This window comes from Antechinus flavipes, chromosome 3 (assembly GCF_016432865.1).
Source record: "Antechinus flavipes isolate AdamAnt ecotype Samford, QLD, Australia chromosome 3, AdamAnt_v2, whole genome shotgun sequence".
Lineage (NCBI taxonomy): Eukaryota > Metazoa > Chordata > Mammalia > Dasyuromorphia > Dasyuridae > Antechinus > Antechinus flavipes.
The window spans coordinates 369,416,953-369,443,739 of record NC_067400.1 but is presented as its reverse complement, the minus strand read 5'-3'; the positions used below and the strand labels follow the sequence as shown (position 1 = coordinate 369,443,739).

Below are 26,787 nucleotides of genomic sequence, written 5' to 3'. Positions count from 1 at the left end.
TCAACACAGCCTTTATTTCTCTTCTTGCAATTCTAGAATTCTTGTTTGGTTTTAAAGCTAATGTTGTCCTGTTTAGAACATGCCTGGTTAAGAACCTTCCCCACCAACTCATATTGATCAGGTGTTGGCTTTTTCAGATTTCTTCTGTCATTTAGATAGCTTCTGGACAATTCACTTAGTGCTTCTGGGAACTCTTGCCTTCAGGAAGAGCTGACTGAAAGCATCAAAAAAAGAAGGTAGTTATTCCATTTAAGTTATTCTTTCATAATTGTTAAATAATCATCATGGTTAATGCTAAAAAGAGTATATTTCTTTTTTTATTTTCAAAGATACATTTATTAATAACAAAGTTCACAATTAAGTCAGATTATTTTTAGAAGATATAAAGTAAAAATTAATATTTAAAATGCCAAGGTAGTATATGGATACAGAACATTCCACCCAATATATTTCATAAGGAAAGGGCTTACATGGATATGCAGTTTTCATAGATATCTTATAGAAATCTATGTACAAATTGAATTTGTAAGTTAAAATGCCTATTTTTCATTTCTGTTGTCAAAAAACTCTTTGAAAATGCATTTCCCCCAGTCATTTCAATATTATAATTAAAATTTTCCATAGGATCCTACACAAGTACCTGATGAAAAAAGAAAAAGTTAAATAAGGAACATGATATGTAAATGAAACCACAGTCAAGTTAGGTCCTGAGTAAAATATTTGAAGTTAAGAAATTTTTCTCTGATATTTAATTGTGGCTTCTTGCTACAAACTGGTTGACTGTCTACTTAAACAGAAGGGTGCCAAGTTTCAAAATAAATTAATCTGAATAATTGAAAACAACAGGAATTAGAAGAGTTACTTGTATATTGTAAATGTGAGGCATGGCTTGTGTGCCTCAGCTGAAACTATTTACTACACAATAAGGTACTGAGTTCACTCTTTGTTTTCATTATTATTTCTGTCTTTCTATCTATCTGTTTATTTATTTATTAGTTTATTTGTTTGTTTTTATCTCAAAGAAAACATGAGGGTAGGATTGTGCTAGGCCACAGAAAATTATTAGTGTTTCAGTTGAAATAAAATAATATGTAAATAAAGTCTTGTCAGCTGGAATAAGAGATTCTTGGGCAGTAGTTTCTATGACCCACTGGGACAGAGTTAGAATATTTTGTCAAAAGCCAAGGAAAATAAACAAAGCTTATTTAGATAGCAGTTAAACTAGTGAGACATCTGAAAAATCTTGCAATGACAAGAAAGCTTCTTATGAATAAATTCTTTTTCTAAACATTGAAATTACTTGAGTGCACCCAGATTTAGAGATAAAGACCCAAGAGGATTAACAAAACTGTAGTCTGAATGAAATTAAGTAGTAATGATTCTATCCTTATATTTCAAACTAAATTATTTACTTCTTGTCTAAGCCAAGATTCAGTTCACTGTGCTAATAAAGATATTGTCATTCGTTTAATTTAGAAGAAATTCTTGAAAAAAATTACATTTGGCATCTGTTTATTTTCTTTTCAAGAAAAAAAAATTCTCCAGTTATATTTCAGAGAAACAATATTGGTGCTTCATCTAGATTCACAATAAACTAATCACAATCACTTATTAAATACCTATTGTGTATCAGATATTGTGTTGTACACCAGGGATATGGTGGCAAAATATAGATATCATGAAGTGACATAGAAACACATGAGAGAAAACAAAAATAAATATAGAACATATATTTATTTTCTGGAATGGAATAAAAGATCAGTAAGTTGGGAATCAGGCTATAATTTTCTCAAAACAAAAAATAGTGAGTTGTTATTGTCACACAGAGTTAATAAATGGCATAGGGGAGATTTGAAGCTCTGACTTTTAACACTAAGACTAATGGGTTCTGTATTAAGCCCACAGAGCTTCCTTCCTCAAGATAATTTTTAATTATAGGCTTTAACATGTTTCATGGAATCACTAGTTCACTAACAAGTCTGTGGGGAGAATATTAATTTTGGACTTTAAAATATACAATATAACCAAGTAATATTAGGATTAAGGTCTCAAAATAGTAGGATAAATTACATATGTGTGAAGGGGAATGAATAGGATGAAAAGGACTTTGCTTAAGAATAACTACTTTTAGAATTTGAAGCCTATGTTCAAATTATAATTCTACTGATTAGTTACCTTTGTCACATTGTGCAGTTCATTGTCAATTAACTTCCCTGAACTTCAATTTTACTCCACTGTAAAATGAAGGGCTTGAACTAAGTGACCTCTGAATTCTCTTTTGGTTCCAGATATACAGTTCTATGACTTTCTCCATCATCTAAAGATCTTCCAGGAAATTCCCTTCATCCAGCCAGTTATCCAGGAAGAAATGTTAGGGAGAAAGAAAACCAAGGTTCTATTCCTTATATTTCTATAGAGGTTTAAAGAGATTTGGTCCAGACTGGAATGTGGGGCAAGAAATGTCAATGAAAGTCATGCACATAACTAAATTCCTTTAATAATGATTAGAAAATATTATGCTGATGATTTCAGTCAGCTCCATCACTCCAGGAGCCTTTCAAAATAGATTGCAACATGAAAAGATAAAGCCACCAGATTGAATCAGCATTGTTGTGATGTAAAATGATTATTGAAAAGCTATAGAAAGAAAAAAAAAAGCAAAGGAAAAATATAGAATGAAGAGAAGATGTGACCCTGATTAGTAACAAATTTTCAAGCTGAGACTAAATGGGATAAGTTTAAGTTTCATCTTTCCTTTTGCTGGGGAGAGTTGTGACTTTACCAGAGCCAATTGTGTATAATATTCTGTTCATTTTTAAGTTTTATATCTGTGTTGCATTTAGGAATTAATGTAGCTAGATATTAAATGCTGACTAGGTTTAAAAATAAACAAAATCAAAATACACATATGTCTTTACTTCTCCAGAAAAGTTTCACTAGAAATATATTCAAATTCTCACAAAATATATTTTTGATCATCAAATATAATTTCTGGTAGATATAAATAGCTATAATAACTAGTTCAGAGTTGCTGTAAGGATCAAATAAGATAGCATCAAATCAGATAATATGCAAAGCTCTTCAAATAATTAAATATTGTGTTAATGCAAGCTATTATTATATATTGCATAATCTATTATATGTTATTACACTTATAAAGTAATCCAGAAATCGATTTGGTGAGAATTTAAATGATAAAGACCATCAAAAAGGCTGCCTCTCCCCAAACTTCATCTGTCCAGCTTTTACATATGTAAAAGTGTGAAGGGGTAGATAGAGTACTCTCCAAGCCATGAAGAAAATATGCCTTCAAGCTCTGCTTCTGACATACCTTAGTTATGGAATCATGGAAAGTACCTTCAGCTCTCAAGCCCCAGGTAATCCTCTAGAATTCTAAATTACAAATAACTTGCCAATTTGGATATATGGGTGTTAACTTACACAAATATAATGACAGATTCAGACAAAGAAAACAAAAGATTGTGTAAATATCCACAAAATGAATTTGTATATCTCTGTGTTAATACATATCTGTGTTTCTATAGATATGTTTGCGTGCATGTATTTGTTTATATGTATTTCCTTTTTTGCGTATATACACAAAATCTACGACTAGGTATAATGTACATTTCCTTATATGCATATAGGAGAGATGGGGAGAGAGGGTGGGGGGGAGAGAGAGAGAGAAAAAGAAAGAGAGAGACAGAGAGAAGAGAGGGGGAGAGAGGGAAAAAGAGAGAGAGAAAGAAAGAGGGGGAGAGAGGGAAGGAGACAGAGACAGAAAGACAGAGGCACACAGATAATACCTCTTCTAATGCCTGTTTTGACAAATTTGTGTATGTAAGTGTGTATACACACACACACACACACACACACACACACACATATATATATAAAATCAGCACAACTCATTTGTAATTTAAAGCTTTAATTGCTTATGATACTGAGAAAATAACTGATTTATTTGTGGTCCCTTACCTTATGTCAAAGACATGATTTGAACTCATATCTTTCTTGTTCTAAGGTGCATGCTTTATTTAGCACATTGTGTATCTCATGTTTTACAAATATAATTTCACCATTTCTTTATTATTGCTACAAGCAATAATTCGAGTTAGCCCCCAAATTTCCACTGAGCCTAGAGTAATTTGAAATAACTTAAAAACAGATGATAAGAGTTAATGTTTACAATCAGTATGCTGATTGGGAGTCCTACTTAATTAGGAACTTAGGTCACTTTATACTAGAAGAATTCCTATAACAAATTCAAAATCAATTACTATTAAATACTTCAAGACTATTAATATTTATTGAACTATATCTCAGAATACCATAAACCAGAATTGTGGGACATTGAAAAGATGGAATCTTTCCTATTAAGGAATTGATGATCTAATTCTGTGAAGACAATTCATCATAGACATAGATAAGTCACATTGAAGATGTGTATTGTTGGATTTTAGTGTCAATCATGGGCCATGGAGTTTATCTCAATTTTCCTTGAGTAGAAAGAACCAAGCACTGCAATGATAATATGCTATATGATATGTATATGATAATATGTTCCTTCTCCATCTCAAAGAGAAGACTTTATAGAAATGTCTGTGGTCAAGAATTCCTAATTATCAAACTCCTTTAAATCTGCAGTCAAGAGACAATCATATCTATTAGAAAAAAAAAAAAAAGCAGGGGAATTGGCAAAGAGCTTTACAATTTCATTCTTTGGATACTGATAAATCACTTTTCCTCCCCTCCTTTGCTATTACTCTTTTCCAACTAGTGGGTTTTCAGTTCAAAACTTATTACAAAGATGTTTAAGACCTTACTGAAGTTCAGCCTAGTCATTGCTCCTAATTAACTCCAGCTAAATATAATGACATGAAACCTAAGAACCATTGATTCATGTTGGGTGTTTAATTGAATACTCTTTTAATTTTTATTGGGAGAGACAGAGAAACAGAAATACAGAGATAGAAAACAGAGAGAGAGAGAGAGAGAGAGAGAGAGAGAGAGAGAGAGAGAGAGAGAGAGAGAGAGAGAGGTGAACCGCTGATATGACCACTAGAATAGCTTCCAATAATAGCATTAGTAAAATACAGGAGAATATAGCTAGCTGGAAAGCAATTCAACACCCATATTGCATTTTTAACAACTTAATACATTTTAGGAAATGATCCATCTGAAAGGCGTTATGGCACACTGAGAAAAACTGTACACTGGGAACCAGAAGTGGGCTCTATTCCCAGCTCTGCCACTGACTCACTCTTTGTCCTTGGGCAAGTCACTTAACCCCTCTCTTTCTATTTCCTTCCTGATAGAATGAAGAGAATAATGCATGAAAGACTCCCACCTCACTAGGATGTGGTTAGTTTGAATTTCCCAATCTATGAAGGGCTCTTTTTGTTCTCATTCAGAAGAATTATTGATTTTTTTTCTTAGCAAATTATTGAATAAAAAGGTTGCACTAAATAGTGTAAGTGTAAAGCCAAGTGAAAAGAAATATCTATTTTATGACACTAAATTATATCATTTCTCAATTAACCACTGCATAGGGCTTAAAGATTTCTATATTATATTACAGGTATCTATGACTATATAAGATATAGATATAATATATAGCTAGATATAAACATACATCTTACATAGACATAAAAGATCCTCTCTGTCTCCACATAAACATAGATATGTGCATACATGCATACATTTGTATGTGCATATGTATGTATATGTGTGTGTGTGTGAGAGAGATACTGGTTATAAAGTTAATCTCAAATTGCCCTTAAATAGAACAGCACCTAGATTCGGTATTGATAAGTCCCTTCTACTCTATCTGAAAGAGGATCCATTATAGAAGTATCAGCAGCAAGAATTCTCAATTATCAAACTCCTTTAAATCTGTAGGCAATAGACAAACATATCATTAAAAAAAAAACAAGTACTTAAAAACTTGATAAATGCACACATACATACACATATATATACAAAAATGTATATATGTATAGATATATACATATACACATATCTGCACATACATACATGCAGATCTTTCTATCATCACATCAGACAATCAACATATGGACTGAGTATCTACAATGTACTTCATACTATGAAGAAAATGGAAATAATTAGACATAAATTTCAGGTTTCTGTTCTTGGTCTATTCTGTCTAGGAATCCTAGACAAATTAAATAATTCCAGAACTCTATTAGACTCTTATCTATACAGGATCAAGTATTGAAATAGTGCCCTTTTTATTTTTTTTTATTTTTCATTTTTATTTGAAAAAAAAAGAAAAAAATATTTGAAAATTATCCAAACATAAAAAAATAAATGCCCTTTAGCTTATGGTTTCAGAGGTCAAAGAATGGAATGGTCAATGTAGTCTGTAATAGTTCAGAATGTCTTCTAAGGGAAATGACATGAATTGATTTTTGAAGAACTAATGAAGTCGTGCCATGAAAAAAAAAATCAATTAACTAAAAACAACTACCAACAGCAGCACTGAATGGCACAGATAATTGTGAAACTTATTTTAAGGGAAAAAGACTGTATACACACATACATACACACACACACACACACACACACACACATTCCATGTGTGTATATGCACAAATTAAGTTAATTGACTAAAGCAATTATTTTGTGGGAAATACTTTACTAAGCATTGAAATACAAAGAAAACCATAATTATAGTACTTGATCTCAATCAATTGTATTCCAATGGAAATACATACATCACATATGCATACAGTCACATATACACATAAATGTAAATACATACATATCCACATATACACTGTGTACACATTCACATCAACAGAGCCCATTTCCCCCAATTATATTCCCCAAAGAGGAAAAGACTCTAAACATTGGCGATGAAGAATGATAGGAAAGCATGATGAGTAAAGTCATCTAAAGAATCTATACACAATGATTCTTGAAATAAACCAATGAAGAGTAGTGGCTTCAGATTAAACACACACACACACACACACACACACACACAAACACCATTAACTATGGACAGGCACACAGAATCTTACATCTGATGTACAGAGTCATCCAGGTAGGTATAATAGAAATATGTGAGGAATAACTTGAGAGCAGAAACTATTTCATTTCTCCCATCTCACTTGCTTTATATTCTCAGAAGACAGTACAATTTGTGGCACATTTTCATTGTTTAATAAATGCATGCTGATTTTACTTGAAAGAGAAAACCACCTTTGTATCACTCTCTATCTGATGAAAAAATCAGTGATACTAAACTTCTTTCATTATGAGGATATTTAAAAAATATACAATATGATAATACTCATATTCTTATTCTCTTTTCTTCTTTCCATCAATGTTTTTAAACAAATCATAATAAAAAAATTACTTGAAAGGCAGTAATGCAAGGTTTCTTAACTTTTTTTGTGTGTGTCTGTCATGGGTCTTTTGATGATCTAATAAAGGCTATAGACAAAATATCTAAAAATAATAGTTTACATGCATAAAATAAAATAAATAAATGATAAAGGATAGTATTGAAATAGGTACTAAATATTTTAAATTCATCAACCAGAGAAAATTTCATGCAATAACAATTTTGTTTGTTTTAATCACAAAATCTAATTGTTTCAAAAACAATATCACATAACTATATAGGATTTGTTGGTTTACTTAGATTATTTATTTTATAGATTTTTTTTTTTTGCAAAGCATCCATGGTTTCCAGGAACCTGGGGTCCTCAGGTTGGGAATCATTGGAAAAGATGATTTCTATTTTTTTCTAATTATTACCTCACATCTTATTTTATAACCTTGTAATTCACAGTAGTAATCTCTCCCTCACTGCCAAGAATTGGGGAAAGTGTAAATTATTGGTATACATACATTGTATAGCTCTAGTTCAATCAATTTCTTACTAACAATAGCTAGTGATTAATTTTTTTCAATGTTCACTGAGGAAGTCAAAACTTTATTTTTATGGAAACAGACCTAATGACAGAACATTCCCAGATCACTTGTAAAAAGAAATAAATAATTGGCCATATCAATAAGAAAACCAAAATAAATCATATGATTAGATGCTGAAAAGCTTTTGACAACATACAGCAGCCATTCCTATTAAAAACATGAGAGATCATAGGAATAAAGAGACTATTCCTTAAAATGTCAAGCAGTATCTATCTAAAACCATCAGCAAGTATTAAGTGTAATGGAAATAAACTAGAAGCCTTCCCAAATAAGATTAGGGGTGAATCAAGAATGCCCATTGTTATCACTATTATTTATTGTGGTACTACAAATGTTCACTTTAGCAATAAAAAAAGAAAAAAAATGAAGGGATCACTATAGATGATGAGAAAACAAAATTATCACTCTTTGCAGATGATATAATGGTATACTTAAAGATCCATAGAGAATCAACTAAAAGTTATTTGAAATAATTAACAACTTTAGCAAAATTGCAGTATATAGGATAAACCCACATAAGTCACCACCATTTCTTCATATGACCAAGAAAGCTCAGCAAGAAAAAGATAGAGAAATTCAAATTAAAATGAACTATAAACCATATAAAATATTTAGAAATCTACTTGCCAAAACAAGCTCAGGAACTATATGGATAGAATTACAAAACATTTTTCACACAAAGTCAGATCTAAAGAACTGAAAAATATTAATTACTTTATCGGTGGATTGAGACAATGTCATAAAGTGACACTTCTGCCTAAACTAATTTACTTATTCAATACCATACTAATCAGACTACCAAAAAATACTATCTACTAGAGCTAGAAAAAACTAACAAAATATAACTAGGAGGGGCAGCTAGGTGATGCAGTGGGGTAGAGCACCAGCCCTGAAGTTAGGAGAACATGAGTTCAGCTATGGCCTCAGACACTTAGCTCTTCCTAGCTGTGTGACCCTGGGCAAGTCACTTAATCCCAATTGCCTTAGTTTAAAAAAAAAAGAAAGAAAGAAAGAAAGAAAAATTTATCCAAGAGAAGAAAAAGTTAAGAATATCAAGGAAATTAATGAAAAAAATACCAAGAAAAATGCAAAACAATATCTATTAATACAAGACCTTAAAGTATATTATAAAGCAGTAAAAGGGAAAAGGAACTCAATGTGCAAAAATATTTGTGGTGCCCCTTTTCATATTGGGAACATTGGATATAGATGGGATGCCAAACAATTGGGAAATGGCTGAACAACCTGTGGTATATATGAGTAGTGGAATACTATTGTGCAATAAGAGATGATGTAAGGCAGATTTCAGGGGAAAAAATCCTGTAAAGACTTGTAAAAATTGATGCAAAATGAACGTATCAGAACCAGGAAAATTGTACACCTTATCAGCAACATTGCATGACCAACTATGATTGACTTAGCTCTTCTGGGAAACTCAGTAATTCCAGACAAATATACAGGATTCAAGTGGTATTTGACGAACTCAGACTGCAGATCACACCATATTTTTTCACTTATTATCTTGTTTTATTTTCTTTTGATCTGTTTCTTCTTTTACAAATGTGACTGATATGGGATAGCACATATATAATCTATCAAATTGCCTACCATCTTTAGAAGGGGGGAGGTAGTAAGAAAGGGAAAACATTAAAACTCAAAATCTTCTGAAAATGAATGCTAAAGATCTTTTTGAAATGCAACTTGGAAAAACTTTAAAATAATATTTTTAAAAATAAAAAAAGAAAAGAAAAGAAAAGCAGTATACAGGTCTCTGAATTCAAGATGGATGGTTTTCTCAGTTATCCTTTAGAAATTTTCAGTTCATTTTCATAAAAGTGAGTGACAGGCTAATTTATATCAAAAATAAGTATTTGGACATGGTATTAAATTTTAAGAACTTTATTTACATTGACTTATTTCTCTTTACTGACTAGAAACTGAACTGTTTTAGTCTCTGTAACTAAAGATATGATCTTTTGTCTCCCTATTTCTAGTCGACTAAATTATTGGTGGTTCTGGAGATCATAACTTTGGTTACATATTGATTGTATGGTTGTGATATGTGGTTTTCTTGGATCTTGAAAGTATTAAAAATGGAATACTGGCAAGATTGGATATCCTTCCGAGTTTTTTGCTGTTGTCCAATATGGTATTTCTTCAACATTAGTAAACAGCAAAGATTTTCAAGTGGGGAATTTTTTTAACTTACACTTCTTCAGGAATTGGCTTAAAAAGTGAAAGAAAAAGTATGTATCATTGCTTTTATATGCCTTTGGGGAAAAAAAAAACATTTCTTGCAGTAAGAACAATATGACTGTATAATTACAAGTAAATATTAAATGCTTGTGAATGATAAATTTACATAAAGGATAGTTTGCTTTCTTGTTAGTATCTGTATCTTAAAGATTTTCTGTCAGAAAATCAGAATGAAGACTAAAATCAAGATTATGTTTGTCTGTTTTAATCCTAGTCATATTTCATATAGCCTTTGAAAACCACAAAGCCTGCCATTGCTTTCAATTGTTGACACTATAGAGATGCTATTATTTTCTCTTCAGGTGGGGGGGATTGAGGAGGATATAAAATATACACATTATTTTTCTCAGTAGGCGCAACTGTCCTTCAAAGAAAATGATTGTTAAATGTCCAAATGATGATGTTTTCCTTCCCTTTTTCATTTAAATCAAAATAGGCATCTATTTTTTTTTTGTATAGAATTCTAAAAACAATAAAATGTAAGATACTTTTATAGTATTCTAATCTCTGCCCTTCTATAACTGGAAAGACATAATTTTTCTGATGTGAGCTGAGCTTTGAGAAGAGTCTTTGGATCAAATAAGTTGTAGAACTTTTCAGAATTATTCTAAGCAAGTTGTAAATATAAAACTTGGTAAACCATGGCCTTATAAAATTAATTCTCCCAGCTGTAACAATGTGGAACCTCTGCAGGAAAGGGCAATGAGACTTTTTAATAATGCTGATCTTTTTGTTTTCTCCATAGTTAAGTTTAGCCTTAATCCAGTTTTACAGAGAAAGGAGAAAAGGCATCAAAACATCTCAAAGGTGTTAAAGTTTCTGAAAGCTGCCACCTTTAACAGTTAGTAGGATTTGGGGAAATGTAAGGGAATTTGAAGGGATCCATGCTTAAAACAGAGCAAGTGATGTATGCTCATAAATCTCATGAAGCAATATCAAGATTTATAAGCATAAAATTTTACTTTTTCTTCTTTTCTCCCAAGCAAAGCTTTAAACGGATGCTCTCTAAAATTACTGAGGCTCATGTAAACTTACAAGATTCTTTTGCTTTTTTTATTGTTGTTATCATTATCCTTAACCTATTAGTTTTAAAATTATAATCCCTTCCTAGAATAAAATTCAAATGTCCATTATTATCAGCATAGTACTACATTTTATGAAAAGGGAATAAATCTGTTTCTTTAAAAATGCAATGAAAGATAGTGAAATGAAAATGGGGTAAGAGTTCATGGGTCTTTTCTTCGAATATGGATAGTTGAATGTAATCATCCTTTACTTTTATTGGTACATAAACTGTATTACAAACAACTTAAGATAGCAAGAGCTGATGTGATAGACCTTTCAAGATGAGGCACACTTAATTAGAATCTTGTTTAAACTTTCTTGGTGGGAAAAATGGGTCTTTTCATACCTCACAGACCAAATATATTGATATGAATGAGAATACCTACAGGGAGTATCCTTTAACCAGAGAATAAGACCACCTGTAACACAAAATCTCCTATACCCAGGCCATATGAAGGAGTATGATATTAGTGCTCATTTTTTTTTCTCCTGAGAAAACAAATTCATTCTCTCTTGTTGCTTGTCCATACATATCACATAATCAGAAGACTTATACATCAGATCTGAAAATGTCCCAAGGATGATTCCAAGGGAGTAGCTGAAAAGGAAGAAAATGTGCTGCAGCTGCTATGTGTAGTAAATGAAATAAGCTTTTTAGTGTACATCTGTCACCTCTTAGCTCTGTCAGTTATACTTTTCAGATTCCAAATCTTGCTAAAGCCTCTGTTGCCAAATAAACAAGGAACAAGACAAAGTACCCAGTTATATTAGTCACTAAGATGAGACATACAATTTTTTAAAAAAAAGTAAAAGTTCAATTTTCTAATGATTTCTTTCCCCTAAGATGTATATGAAAATAACTGATAGGTAGAGCTTATTGCAATGCCATCCTAATTTTTGATCCTCTTATTGAGCATTTTTGAGTCCATATTGTGAAGGAAATCCACTAAAATATATCTTTGAAACCTTGGTTTGGCTTGATGGGAACCCAATGCTCTTGAAGGCAATGGCAGAAAAACACAATCTTGTTGCTCTTACTAAATTGGAAAAGCCTCAAATATGAGCCCAATCTCCAAAAGTGCTTCTGACCCTGCTGCCCCAACCAGCTCCTATTCCATCTACTTCATCTGTACAAATTATTCACCAGCCATTTATTCTGTAATCACTTACAACCTGGCTTCTATTACCACCATTCTAGTGAAAATGCTTTCTCAAAGGTTACCACTGTTCAAGTTCAGTGGCATTTTATCAATTCTCATATTCCTTGAAATTTTTTTCAAGACTTTGAACAACTGACTATACTCTTCTCATTACTTCTCCATCTTCCCTTGGCTCCAAATGCACTACTGTCTCATTTTTATTTTTTAGTTATAAGAACTTTTTGCCCTGAGAGTATTTTTCCTTTTATCAACCCCTTATGGAGACTGTTTACCAACTTCTTTCTCTTTTATCCCACTATTTTCTCATTGGAGTTGGGATCAGTCAAGAGAAACTTGTTCAAATCCTGTCTGAAACAATCATTAATTGTAAGCCTCAGTGTGCTTATCGTTAAAACTGTGGTTTAAAACTGATGAGTTCTAACATCTCTTATAGAGCTATTTCTGTGATCCTTGATTATTTACATCAAGGGATAAAAAAATCCCCAAAATTTACATGAAGGAATCCCAAACCTATATTCCAGTTTTTATTTTATCCTCAAATTCCCAAATTATTTCAAACTTTTGAAAGGATATATGTATTTGGGTGGTCTATTAATTTTATCTTTACTTTGACATGTGGATGAGTCTCTTATCCTTCCCATCAAACTGGGAACCTTGATGAGATATCTCTAATTCTTCTCTTTTCCTCACCTGCCAAATAAAATAACCAATACTCTCTATCAGGTCTACAGTCACAGAATTTCTTAGATTTATCTTCATCATTCTAGTCCTATTGCAGTTCCCTAGTCTGGATCCTCATTATTACTCAAATAAATTATAATAGTTGTCTAATAAATATTTTCATGCTCTTTTACTTTTACTGGCTTTTTATGAACAAGTGACTCAATAATATAATAAAAATTGTAAATACATAATTATATACTAGACACTGTACTAAATAGTGTAGATAGAAAGTAAAAACAATGGAAAACATCTCTGCTCTCAAGGAGTTTAGTCTAATGAAGGAGACACCATGTAAGCAAGTGTATACAAACATGCTAAATACAAGAAGGAAAAGGAAATAATCAAAATGGAGAAGGAATTAGAATTAAGAGAGATTGGAAAAATTTTCCTGTAGAAAGTGGAATTTTTTCTTGGACTTGAAATAAAGCAAGGAAGCTAGAAGTCTGGGATGAAGAGGGGGGAGTGCTATCTATGCATAGGAGACCATTAATTAAAATGTCTGTATTTAGGAGATGTAGTATCATGTATGAAGAATAGCAAAAAGTCCAGCATCACTGGATTGCATAGAATGTAGTGTAGGGTATAAGGATTAAGAAGAAAGGAGAGGAGGACTAAATCAGATTAATATGCTTTGCAGGTCAGTTGATATTAGTTAATACTTTATCATTTTAGTTCTGGAGCTAGAAAGCCATTACAGATCAGTTCTTCACATTGCTTCCCTTACTAAAATCATATGATGGCTTCTTTTCCCTATCAACAAAGTAAAAATTCTTTAGATTGGCTTCCAAGATCCTTCATTATCTGGCAACATTCTATCTTTCCATTGTAACAGATACTATAACCCTCTGCAAACTCTATGCTCCAGAAAACTAGATTACTCAACCTCTCCAGTATTTTTTTCCATAACTATGGCTTTGCTCATTCCTTTTGCCTTGAAGGTCCTTGCCTTCATTTTTGATTACCTGTATCCCTTATAGCCCAATTCTTTTGCTGTCTCCATGAATCCTATTCAAATCTGGTGGATAATGACTTCAGATAGCATTTTGATTTTTGTTGTCTTGTTCACTCTGAATATGTTATTTCACACCACTACAGTTTGTATGTGGGTATGATGTCACACACCATCCAAGCAGGGACCATATCTTGCATACATGCATATCTTCCCATTCAAACCCCATTCAAAACCCAGCTATTTATGAATTGCAGGTACATCATAAACATTTGTTTAAAAAATTGGTAACATTCCAGATAATACAAATTTCATTAGTGTAGTGTGAATTTCCTGGTGATTCTTCACCATGAAGATATTTTGAACCTTAACTATGTCTTTTGAAATTTATAAAGTATAATTTAAAAATGTGATCCATTTCAAAATATTTTATATTATATTTCATAAGCTTTCTTTTCCTTCCTCATTCAATTTATGCACATGGAAAGAAAATTTAGTTTTATAATAATGTCTTCTTATTTCAAGTATGATTCAAAAATGTTTGAAATCTGTCTTGTTTTGTTTTGTTTTGTTTTTCTCTCTTTGCTTTAGGTTTCTAAACTGGTGCATTTTTTAAATAGCTTCAAGGAGGAAGTAAAATAAGATATTAGTACTTAAAGTATTCAATTACATAAAGGGAACCAGCAGTATCAATAATTAAAACAAAAAAAAATAAAGCAAGAGAAGCTATGCATAATTGCTGTGTCACAGAATTAATTAAAAATCATAACAACCGAGGGGAAAACATCAAAATAAATTTTTCTGGATTACAGATGAACAGATGATCATGGTAGATAGCTTCCCTAAAAACAAGGAAGGTAACTGGGTCTTTAGAGATATTATTTACAAAATTATTTTTGTTAAATGCTCTTTTCCTCTCTTATCAAATTGCTTGTTGAGATAAGATTTTATTCATTACCCTTATATTCAATCAACTCAAATTTGAATATATTCCATATAAGAAATTGAGCATTATATAAGAAATATATTTATTTCTTGCATCTATCAATTCACACAAAGTGTGAATTTTAGTTTTAAGTAGTATTATGTAATGGTGAATATCAATTATAACTATGAGATTAATATTAATCTTTGAGATTTTTCAAAATAGGAATAATGATAGTATTACATTGTTGGCTTTAATTATAATTGGGAGAGAAGGTGGCGTGAATATTATGCTTTAAAGATGACCAAAAAGAAAATCTACCAAATTAAAAAGTGTGTTCCACTGCCCTGCTTTAAACTTTGATAAGTAATTTATTAGTTTGGGTTAGCCTGGTCTCCAGTTAACTTTTTTTTTTGTAAATATGTTTACCTCTGAAGGTTTAGTATATTAAAGAACAATAATCATACATGAGTATTATCACAGAAGTCCTAAGATTTAGAAGTGTATATGAGGTAAATTTTTCATAGCAGAACAAAAATTTGTAAGTGCCAGGAATAGTCTTAAAAAAGTAAGAAATAGATGATGAATTAAACGTTGAAATAAGAAGGCACATGGTACTAGAAGGATTTTTGATTATTTGGGAATTTCTCCTGTCAAATAATGATTCTCTACCTTAACATTTTAAGAAAAAATAGCTAATGATAAAATGAAAGTATTGATCACTTTCATGAAGTTTGGTTTATATAAATATACCAATGTTAACATTCTACTATATATTATCTAATATATGAAAATTATATACCAACTTAAAATATAGCTATTCATTTCTTTAGGACCAAATTCATGGAATGACAGATTTATTCAAATATACTAAGTAATATGTTAAAAAACTAGAGATGCAAATAAAGGTTGAAATTTGATCTCTATGCTCTTTGAAATTGGGTAGAAAATTTGTAAACATATATAATAATATGAAAAAATGAACATTAATCTTAGAAAGAACAGATTAGAGAGAATAGTTTGTTAAGATCTGTTGTAAAAGTTGTGATTTGAGTTGATACTTGAAGAAACACAGTAAAAGAGGTAAGAAAAGTGTTACAGGAATAAGCAATAGCTACTGTTAATTGCTACCACTGTAAAAAAAAAAAAACTAAACTAAAGTATATGGAGGGAAATTAATTATAAGAATAGAAAAGTAGATAGTGGAAAGGTTGTAAGAGGCTTTAAATGCCAAACAGAACATTTTATATCTGGAGCAATACAAACCTACTAGAATGAATTTATTGCTTTGGGAGAGGCTACTTTTTTAAACTTGTACTCCAGAGAAATTTTGGGAGCTGAGTGCAGAATGAAATGGAATGGAGTGAGACTTAAGATAGAAAGATCCAATTGAAGGCTATTGTAAAAAACCAGGCATGAAGTAAAGCATTAGTACTAGGATGGTAGTTATATGACTGGTGAGAAATGGAGATCTACATAAGATGTTCTAAACTTTGAAATGTCAAGCATTGACAACACATGGAATATAAGTGGTGACTGTGAATGAGGACTTAAGGATAATGCCAAGATTGTGAGACTACATGATTGAAACAATGGTGGTGCCTTCAGGAGTAATTGAAGAATAGGGGGAAAGAAGGATCTTTGGTGGTAAATATAAGGAGATCTGTTTTAGACATATCAATGTTGATATGGAAAAGAGACATCTAAATCATTATATCTGAAATCTATGTGGGAGTGGAGCTCAGGAAAACAATCCAAACCAGATATTGATCATAATTTTATTTCCCTATAAATGAGTTGAACTCACAAGGACTGCTGAAATCAATAAATAAGACAGATCTGGAACAAGTATTCAATGCTATATGCTACAACTATTAATTCTATAAGTGAGATAACTGCTGACAAGAGAAGTTAAGTGATTTGTGCAAGGCCATATAGGTAGAAAGTTGAAGAGTCAGGATTTGAACCCAGATCTTTTAACTGAAAATGTGATCAACTTTTTTATTGTAGTAAGTTTATTTATTTTCATTACATATTACTTTCTGAATAATGTTGCAAGAGAAAAATCAGAGCAAAAGGGAAAAACCATGGGAAAAAGGAAAAAAAATAGAAAAAAAGAAGTGAACATAGTGTGTGTTGATTTGCATTCAGTTTCCTTAGTTCTTTTTCTGGCTGCAAATGGTATTTCCAGTGGGATTGTTTTGTATCACTGAACTACTGAAAAGAACCAAGCCTTTCATAATTGATCATCTCACATTCTTGCTGTTACTGTGTACAATATATTCTTGGTTGTGCTTGTTTTTCTCAACATCAGTTCATGTAAATCTTTCTAGGCTTTTCTATAATCAGCTTGTTTATCATGTTTTATAGAACAATAATATTCCATTAACTTCATGTACCACAACTTGTTCAGCCATCCCCGAGTAATAGACATCCACTAGTTTTCCAAATCTTTGCTACCACAAAAAGAGCTGCTAAAAACATTTTTGCATATGCAGGTCCTTTTCCCTCCTTTATGACTTCCTTGGGATCCAGATTCAGTAATAGTACTGCTGTGGTCAGCTCTTTAAAACTAAAGATTACATGCAAGGCATTGCTGAAATTAAAGGAAACCACAAATTTCCTATACCAGTCACTTCAGCAATTCTTGTCTGTAAAAAAGAATACATAAAATGGGAATAACTAAGGAGGTTTTTAATGTCAATAAACATCACTTGACAATGAGTCTGATGATAGTTTCTTTCAAAAAAGAAAGACTTTTACAAAAATCTTTTATATTAAAGGATAGAAGTTTTGAGTTGGCATTAGTGCCTCTCATAATAAAATAAACCTTTACTTGAAGTTCTCATTGAAATGAAAAATGGTACTTTTGTTTTTCATTTGGTAATATGCAGATTAGATACATGTCTCTTCTTTCCCACCAAGTTATTTTCTTCTCACCATATTTATGAATATCATATTACAAAGTAAAAAAAAAAAAAGACCAGTTAAGGAGGAGTAGTTTTTGAAAGGCATGATTCTTGTCTTCATTAATGATTTCTTGGTAAGGTTACAGCGAAAAACATTTTAAAATTTTAAAAATGGGTGAAATGAATTTGGGTCCCTTATAATACTGTAACTTAAATTGAACAAATCATTTGTACCTGAGTATATGTCACATGATAGTGAGAAAACCTTTCCAAGGTTGATAGGCCTTATTAATGATACTGAAACTTTATAATATTTTATTTGATTTTTCATTATGGAACAAGTATGTATTAGTCAATGGACAGTAGTTCAGATTATGTCATGTTTCTAGTTATTGTGTTCTATAAGAATCTTCATATATTCTGGTTGAAAAATCTGGGTAAATATATGTTTATTATTCAAAGTGTCACTGGGGCACATTAAAATGTTAGGTTAGTTCCTATTAGTTTTGAAGAGAAAAAACTCTTAGATGACTACCAGAAACAAACAAATAAATACATTAAATCTAGGGTACATTTTACCATAGATAAAATAACATGAGTCTATAGAAGTCAATATTTAACTTTTCTATGAAGAATATAAAGTTTATATCAATATTAGTATTTGCATGCTTAATATATAAATAGAAGACACAAGGATCACTATCTGCTTAGAAAACAGAAAAGGTAATTTCACCTTTAAAAACAATGTTTAAATCTCTGCAGGTTTCAGTTTGACCAAATTTATAGTTGTTAAGGCCTCAATATTGTACATTACACCAAAAAATTAAGAAAATTACATTAAAATTGTTATTTTAACCATAACCTATATAATATGTATATATATACATATATATATACATATACATATACATATACAAATACATATATATTTCTCTCCTAATCTCTAAAACAGTACCTCAAACATTCTAAAAGATTTCTCTCCGTATATAAATGTTAATGACTTATAGAACTAGATATCTAGATATATTTCTATATAGACATATTTCAAAAAATAGAATGTGAATAAACAGTTAAAGATATTATATATATATATATATATACACACACACACAAACAATTATTCTTTTCTTTTTTTGGTAGAATGCATAATATTGAAAAGTATAAGATCTTGTGATCTTTATTATTTGTTGATTACATAGAATAAACTTGATTGAGTAGAGCAGCCTTTTTTAACAGATGTATCTCATCCTCACAGCAAAATTATTCAAAATGCTTTTGAATAGTATAACAATACAATTAACACTTTTCTATAACCATGTGATAATAAAACATAAGCAAAATATAAAAAAATGGAAATGGGTGCTCATCAAAGATGATCATAAATATGATTGAGTTGACCCAGTTCATAGTCCAAGTTGAAGAAGAATTTCCTTTGGAAAGTGTCTCTGTTTATAGACATCATTGTGTTACTTACATTAAGCCATGAAATGTTAAGGGAAAAGATTAACAATTGTGTCCCAGACAACAAAATACATTTTTATGCAACTGAATTGCATAAAATAAATTTTTTTCCACAGAGTTCTCTGCCAAATGCTGGAGATTTATACACTCTATATACTATATTCATAATGTTATATACTACATACTACATACTGGATAAATCTGGATAAATATATGTTTATTATTCAAAGTGTCACTGGGACACATTAAAACATTAGGTTAGTTCCTATTATTTTTGAAGAGAAAATATAGACACATATAGATACACAATGAGGTAGGCCTAGAGGAAGAGAAGGAGGAGAAGGAAGAATAGGAGAAAAACAAAGAAGAAGAAGATGATTTAATTGCCTTCAAGAAATTAAAAGATGCCTTCAATGACCCCCAATTTTTTCACAAAAGCAAAGGCAGATATTTAGTAATCAAATGAAATAGCATGTAAAAATTTTACACACCTCTGAGAACCATATATATACACTTATTCTTAGTTATTTTTACTGCCATTCTTTCTATTAATATTCTAGCAGGCTTTGGGATTGCAACACATAGAATACAGCAATCTCTAAAAGATTAAAAATAGCGTGCAGAGCAATAGAGAGGCACACGCATCATGGACTCAATATCTAGGAAAGGAAGAAGTATAAAAAAAGAATTGTTATAAAGGTTTCAAAGAAATGTATAATAGAAAAGATTGACTTATTAATATTCCTTAGTAAATGCTCTTTCTGTTTTGCCATACTAGCAATGGATATGTGTTTGGGAGTCATCTGCATAAAGATCATCATTATACCCTTGGGACCTGATGTTGTTACTATGTAAGAAAATATAGGTAGAGTAGAAAAGGCCCAAGGCACCAACTTAAGATATACTCACAGGAGGTATGCAGAAAAATGAAGTTAGATAAGAAATAATGGGTTGGGAGATAACTGAAGGGAAGGGGAAACAGAGGCCTCAGTGAGGGCAAAGCATAGCTTTTTAAAAAGCAAAGCAGGAGGAGATGAAATCTTACAATATTATAATTAGAAGAACTGCAGAATTGTTTCATCATAGAAAGGAATATCTGTGAATGATGGAGTAACCATTATGTGGTTAAATATAAAGTTGTAAATCATGAGAGTTGAGGAAAATGAATAATTAGGAGGCCAAGGAAATTGGAAGAAGATTAATTTTTGTGTTTAAGAATCCCCAAAAGGGAAAATTCAAGTGAAAGACAAATATATATTCAACTCCTTAAGAAAAGAAAAACAGAGTATATTGATAAGTATTATATAAGAAAATATGTAATGTAAACATCAAAGGAGAGATTGCTGAGTTATGCTGATAGGAAAAGTTTTAGAACAGAAATGGAAAATCATTGTCCTTTTCACTGGAACATTAGCCCAAAGAAATTAGAGGATCGTAAAATACTGGAAAGGATGACTAAGGCCACTGTCTTGTGGGGATAAGGTTTCATGATAGCCAAAAGATGGAAGGAAAAAAAAAAGAGATCTAAAATGAAAGAAAGTCTTTTATTGATAGAACAGGATTTTAGAGGCAACATTAGAAAGATTGGGCAGAGATGGATTGGAACTGGAAGGGACAGGTCTGTGGTAGATGGGAATGAAATAATGGTGAGTCATTTTAGAAAAGAGGATTGGTTTTCATTTAGCTATGCATTCAGCATCTTGGAATTAAGAGACTAATTATAGGAGTTTACCAATCTTATGGTGGAGATATAATATCTTTCACTGAACCTACTACCTTCAAGAATACTGTGTCAAAGTGTGGCATTAATTTTCTTTCAAAAAATAAGGAAGATGCTGTGGTTGCAAGAGATCTAGTACTTGAATCTCAATGCTAGGCTGGGTCTTGCTCCTCAGTGAGGATTTAATGAGGTTAGAGAACACAGGTTCAAGTTGTGGCTGAAATATGCCACATTAATATGACCATGACCAGTGCAATGAGCAACATTCTAAAATTATAAATTATGGAGAAATAGCTGATTTGTGGAGGTGGAAAGGATTTTTTGGGTGAGAAGTTTTTCCATCTTTGAAATTACTGATCTAGACCCCCTTCCCAAGCGATATTAGATTATTTGAACACAATCATATCTGTTGATAATCTGCACAGAATAAGCCCATCTAGTTCCTTTAACATTTTATTATCCAAAATTGTTTCCAGATAGGATTGGCCATTGCTATACCCTTTTCATTTCTTTATTTTTTAAAAAGAAAGTCTTCTGATAATCATAGAGGCCAATAGCCAAGTGCTATCTAGAAGACTATAATGCAAGATGAGGAAAAAAATAAACTGCACATAAAAAGTACTCTTAATTTTTAGTGTTTGAAACTGCCAACTTAAATATGTTAGATCTTTGCTATTGTTATCCCTGTACTTCATGCAAGAGAAGAATGGGAGAATGTATGTTGGGAGGGTTACGTGGAATGTCCTTGTAAGATAAAAACCAAATTAAAAGAGTTTAAAAAGGATCTAAAAGAATCAATCCAAAATAATCAAATTACATTTATTATCTTCTTCAAGGACTATTAGAGCTTCTTCAGTCACTGTCATTGGGAGTCCTTCTGTGGTTCCAAAGTTGAAAGGTTAATGACTCATTTAGTGAGGTATGCAGTTTTTCTTCCATTTTTCATTCACAATTATCTCCACTTGTTTTAAAATGCAAAGCAGCTTCCAAAATGTATTGTAGTCATCCATTATTTCTGTCAATTAAAGTTTCTAAATCATAGATTAAAATGAATCACAAATAAGCATTAATTGATTTCAAGCTTTGAATGCCCACTTCCCTAAGTAATGAATGAGGCAGATTTACTTTAGAAAATCTGTTTTCTGTGGCAGCTGGGACGTGCCACTAACACTGGAGCTCAGCAGATGTTAGTTTCTAAAATCTGATTATTCACTTTAGAATTCACTTTTGCATCTTAGTTTTACATTTCCTTATAGAACAAGATTTGCAACAGAGTAGTTTAAATGACAACAAGCACTAATGAAATTTTCAATATTATAATAGTACATTCATAAAACATTTGTATTTTCTAAGTGAATAGAGTGATATTAGTCCACTTGACATCCTGATGAGAAGTCATTATGATTATTCTTGCCATTTCACAAAGGATAAAACTAATATTTCCATCAAATTCAAGCATAGGTGGATTAAAACCTAAGGAAATAATGAAAAGCAGATAACATACAGTTTAGTTTTTAAAGGATAAAAAATGTACTCAGCAAAGAAAAGCATTTCTTTTGCCAATGTAAAAAGTCTGTTACAACTCCCTGCTAGAACATTGCATGCAGTCACACCTTTTCAAGCCATTGAAATTAAATATTTTTTGTATTACAATCAACTAATTCTTAAATATCTTTCATTCCATTATAAAGCACATCTTTCTACCACTTAGAATACAAGCTACCTGTCCCAGGAATGATGTTATAATGAAAATAGTTACCATAGAAACAGTATTTGGTGCAGCTTTTTTTTAAATCTCTGAACTATGGAACAACTTCCTAAAGTTGCTAATTCTAAATGATTATTATTTTTTTTTTACTCTTTAGAAACAAAACAAAATAGATGGCACTTTTTAAGCAGTAGGATGACATTTCGTTATCAAAGAATGACATGTTGGACAATTCATTTCTTTCTTCAGTCCTTATAATTAATGGTTTTGACCTTAACAGCTTGTGTCAAAGAGTAAGAGAACAGACATTTTAGTAGAAGAAATGCAAAGTAGCCTTGGGAAGATGAAATTGATTAAATTTACTATGCAATCAAAACTGCCAATAGTTAATACAGAGTAAGGAAACCCTTTAGAACATAAATGCAATATCTTGATTTTATGTAGCAACACCTTGGATGTGATATACAGAATTCTTATAGAATTTTAGAAAGTGATACTACCAGTTTTCTACCTTTAGGGTTAAAAATTGACAGTTAACTTTTATATAACAACTGACATATACATCTTTTAAAAAAGGGAGTTTCATTTATTTCTTGCCTTTTTTTTTGAGCAATTGAAGTATAATCTGTTTGCTGACAGACTCAATAATGGAAACATTCCAGTGAGTTGCATTTCCAGGTTTACTGAGCATCAAGTAGAAAACTCTTTCTTTCTTTTAATCAATTGAAAATTTTTATAAACCATATTAGTCCATAATCCTTATTCAGCAAAACTTGCTGTGTAGATCTGAAAACATATTACTCCAGGGTCATCTTTCTGGTTATCAGTTCCCATTCATCCAATAATAGAGATGTAGATGATGTGGGAGAATAACATCAAGTATATGATGTAGTCACTAAGACATGATTTGAATATTGCTTGCATTAAAAAAGCCCTGAGAGGAGGAACTAGTTTTGCACTTTTATTTGATCTCATGTACATAATTGAGATCAATTGGTTAAGGCAGTACCAACTCAGGAACCACAAATCCTACTATTATTGGGTTTGAAAATTCATAGATTGAAGTTCTATAATTCTGAAGGGAACTCAGAGACTATTTAGTCTAACTTGTTGATTTTACAGGTGAAGAAAGTGATTGTCTCTGGGTCACACAGAAAGTAATTGGGATTTGATTCAAAGACTATTGAATTGATCTCTCTACCAGCTTTCAGAGATAAACCTAATTGCTTCCTGAGAATATAGCACAAGATTTAAATAAGTCCTGGTAATGCTATGAACAAGCTATGTGGTCTTGGGCAAAATATACATTTTGTCTGGGGGCTTATTTCTCTAACTTAAAAATGTATTTGTGATTTTATTTAGGAATATCTCCATGAGAAAAGTCCTCTAGAAATTCATCTTATAATCTTTCCAAAAAAAAAAAAAACAGGCAGATAGGGATGGGTTGTGTTAGAAGGGACATCTTCTCTTATAATAATTATCTGTGAGTCTATTGAAGATCTATTCTTTTAAATCTGTTTCCATATTTTCTATATTCAACATTGTCTTTGAAGATTCATATATTCTTGTCAGATTTTCCTTCGAAAAGAATGCATGTATTGATTACTTTGATTTTTCTTCTAAGAACATTTGATTTAATATAGCACCACTATCAAAAAATCTATACCTTCTCCCCAATAAAGTTACCTGCTCTTCCAGAATAAAAGTATCAAAATTAACAAAAGCAATATATCACACACATGTTACAGATATGCATGTCTAATGCATAAACATATATTTATATCTATACACACACACATATAATATACCTACTTTGAATCATTATGAATGTGAATCATAAAAGGGAATCAGTGGCTACTTACACTGTTTGGATAAAGATCATTTGACACTTAACCAGTCTTGATGTATTTGGTGTATCACTTCATTTCTAAGCTGTCCATGTATAATGGATAAAGCTCATAGAGAAGGCAAATTAGAAATATGTTTGAAACAGCCCTACTGACAAATCTCTGAAGGCTTCAAATCTAGATGTGCCTAGGGAAATTAGAATTCCAATTCTGTTCATTCAATTCCTGAACTTTTATCAGCATCCTAATATAAGAAGTACATTTCTTGATTTTTTTTTTTTTTTAGCTTGACCAAATTTTCTCTGAACAGTTGACTAAAACAATGGACAGTTTCAAACATTAGTATTTTGTGGAATATCCTCTTTTAAGAAATGTAATTATTTTGAAAAAATGCAGCTGCTTGATGAACCAAACAGTTTATTCTGATCTGGGATAAAATATTCTGGTAACACATGCTGCTGTTCTTTGAATTATTGTAAATGTGTTCTTTAATATTTACAAAAGCAGCAACTCCATTAATGTGCATCAAAGCTCAATGCCAGCAAGAATATAGTATCAAAAATGTGTTAAAATATGCTGTATTCCAGTTAATACTCTTTGAACATCTTAAAACTGGCTTAGCAAACCATATATTTGACAAAAATCACCAGAGTCAAAAGGTATCATATATGTTTCTGACAAGAAGAGAAAAAATAATTGTGCTAAATCATGGTTCATCAAAAAAAAAAAAGTTTTTTTGTTTTGTTTTGTTTTGTTTTTTTTAAGGAACTAAAATTCATTATGAATCAATGGCATGAAACGACAGCCAAAAAAGCTAATGTAATACAGACTAAATTAGAGAGATATACCATAATACTATACAAGAGTAGGGAGGTGAAAGCATTTTTATGGTGAGTTCCTATAGATTTATTTTTTCTCCAAATAAATTGATTTTTTATTGGAAACTATTTGTGCTTGTTAAATTGAGATGATTGTGAATTATCCTTGAAGATAGTGTATGTGTGTATGTGAATAGCTATAATATAGATGCATACATAATGGCAGCTAGGTGGTGCTGTGGATAAAGAGCTATTTCTGAAATCAAGAAGAGTTATCCTTGTGAGTTCAAATATAACCTCATACACTTGCTATTTATGTGACCCTGGGGAAGTCACTTAAATATCTTTTCCTCAATTTCTTCATAATTAAAATAAATATCTTTGATCAACAAAATCTCAAATAGGGTCACTGAGTTAGGACTGAATAAATATAATAAAGGATATTATCATAATATATTGGTATATTTACATATCTATACATATTTGTACATGTACATATTCAGATATATTTTCAGGTATATAGATGCATTCAACTCATTGAATTCCCAGTTGAGTCAGTCTAAATTTCTTGCAACTCTCTATAAAAATAGAATATCTCTGCTAGACATTTTTTGTTCTAATGTTCATGGGAAAGAAAAAAAGAGATCTGTTTCTTATTCCACAGACAATCTTACAATGTTGGTAAATCTCTTCCTCAATATTCTTCACAACAAAATGGAGTGGACAATACCCTGGCCTTCTATATAACCAATAAGGAATTTGGAAAGAACTAAATAAAACATGTCTATAAAGGTCTCAGAACTTCTTCAAAAAGAAATGTGAGTTTAATACAAAATGTTATTTTGGGGATTTAGAAGAAATAATGCTGGCACATAAAAGGTAGTTCAGTGGATAAAGAGCTGGCTTCTCTCCTGAATTCCAGTTAATGTCACCTTGGTTTTCATGATTGCTGATATAGAAGACTATTCAGTTCGAATTGCATGGAACTACAAACTCATTTCATATTGAATTCTTAGTGATCTTGACATAGTAATGCCTTCCCTTTATTTGGGGAGGGATTTTAATACAAAGATGCCATACTCAGCAACTCAGCAACAATCCTCTAAGCTTCCTGATCTACTTGGAAAAACTATTTAATTATACTGAATTGACTGTATAGAGTTGCATGTCTTTAATACTATTGTGTTTTCAAATTGTCTCGTCTCAGTTTCAATTTAGAGGAATCAATCTACCTACCTACCTACATACCTACCTAACTATCTATCTATCTATCAATCTATC

The 26,787-nt window shown here is 31.2% G+C and overlaps 1 long non-coding RNA gene across 1 annotated transcript; it reads left to right on the top strand.

Moving 5' to 3' along the window:
- LOC127554371 (uncharacterized) lies at positions 1–26,787 on the top strand. Its single transcript, XR_007951957.1, has 3 exons — positions 1–236; positions 2,289–3,377; positions 26,171–26,787. It is a non-coding gene; the product is annotated as an uncharacterized LOC127554371 (long non-coding RNA).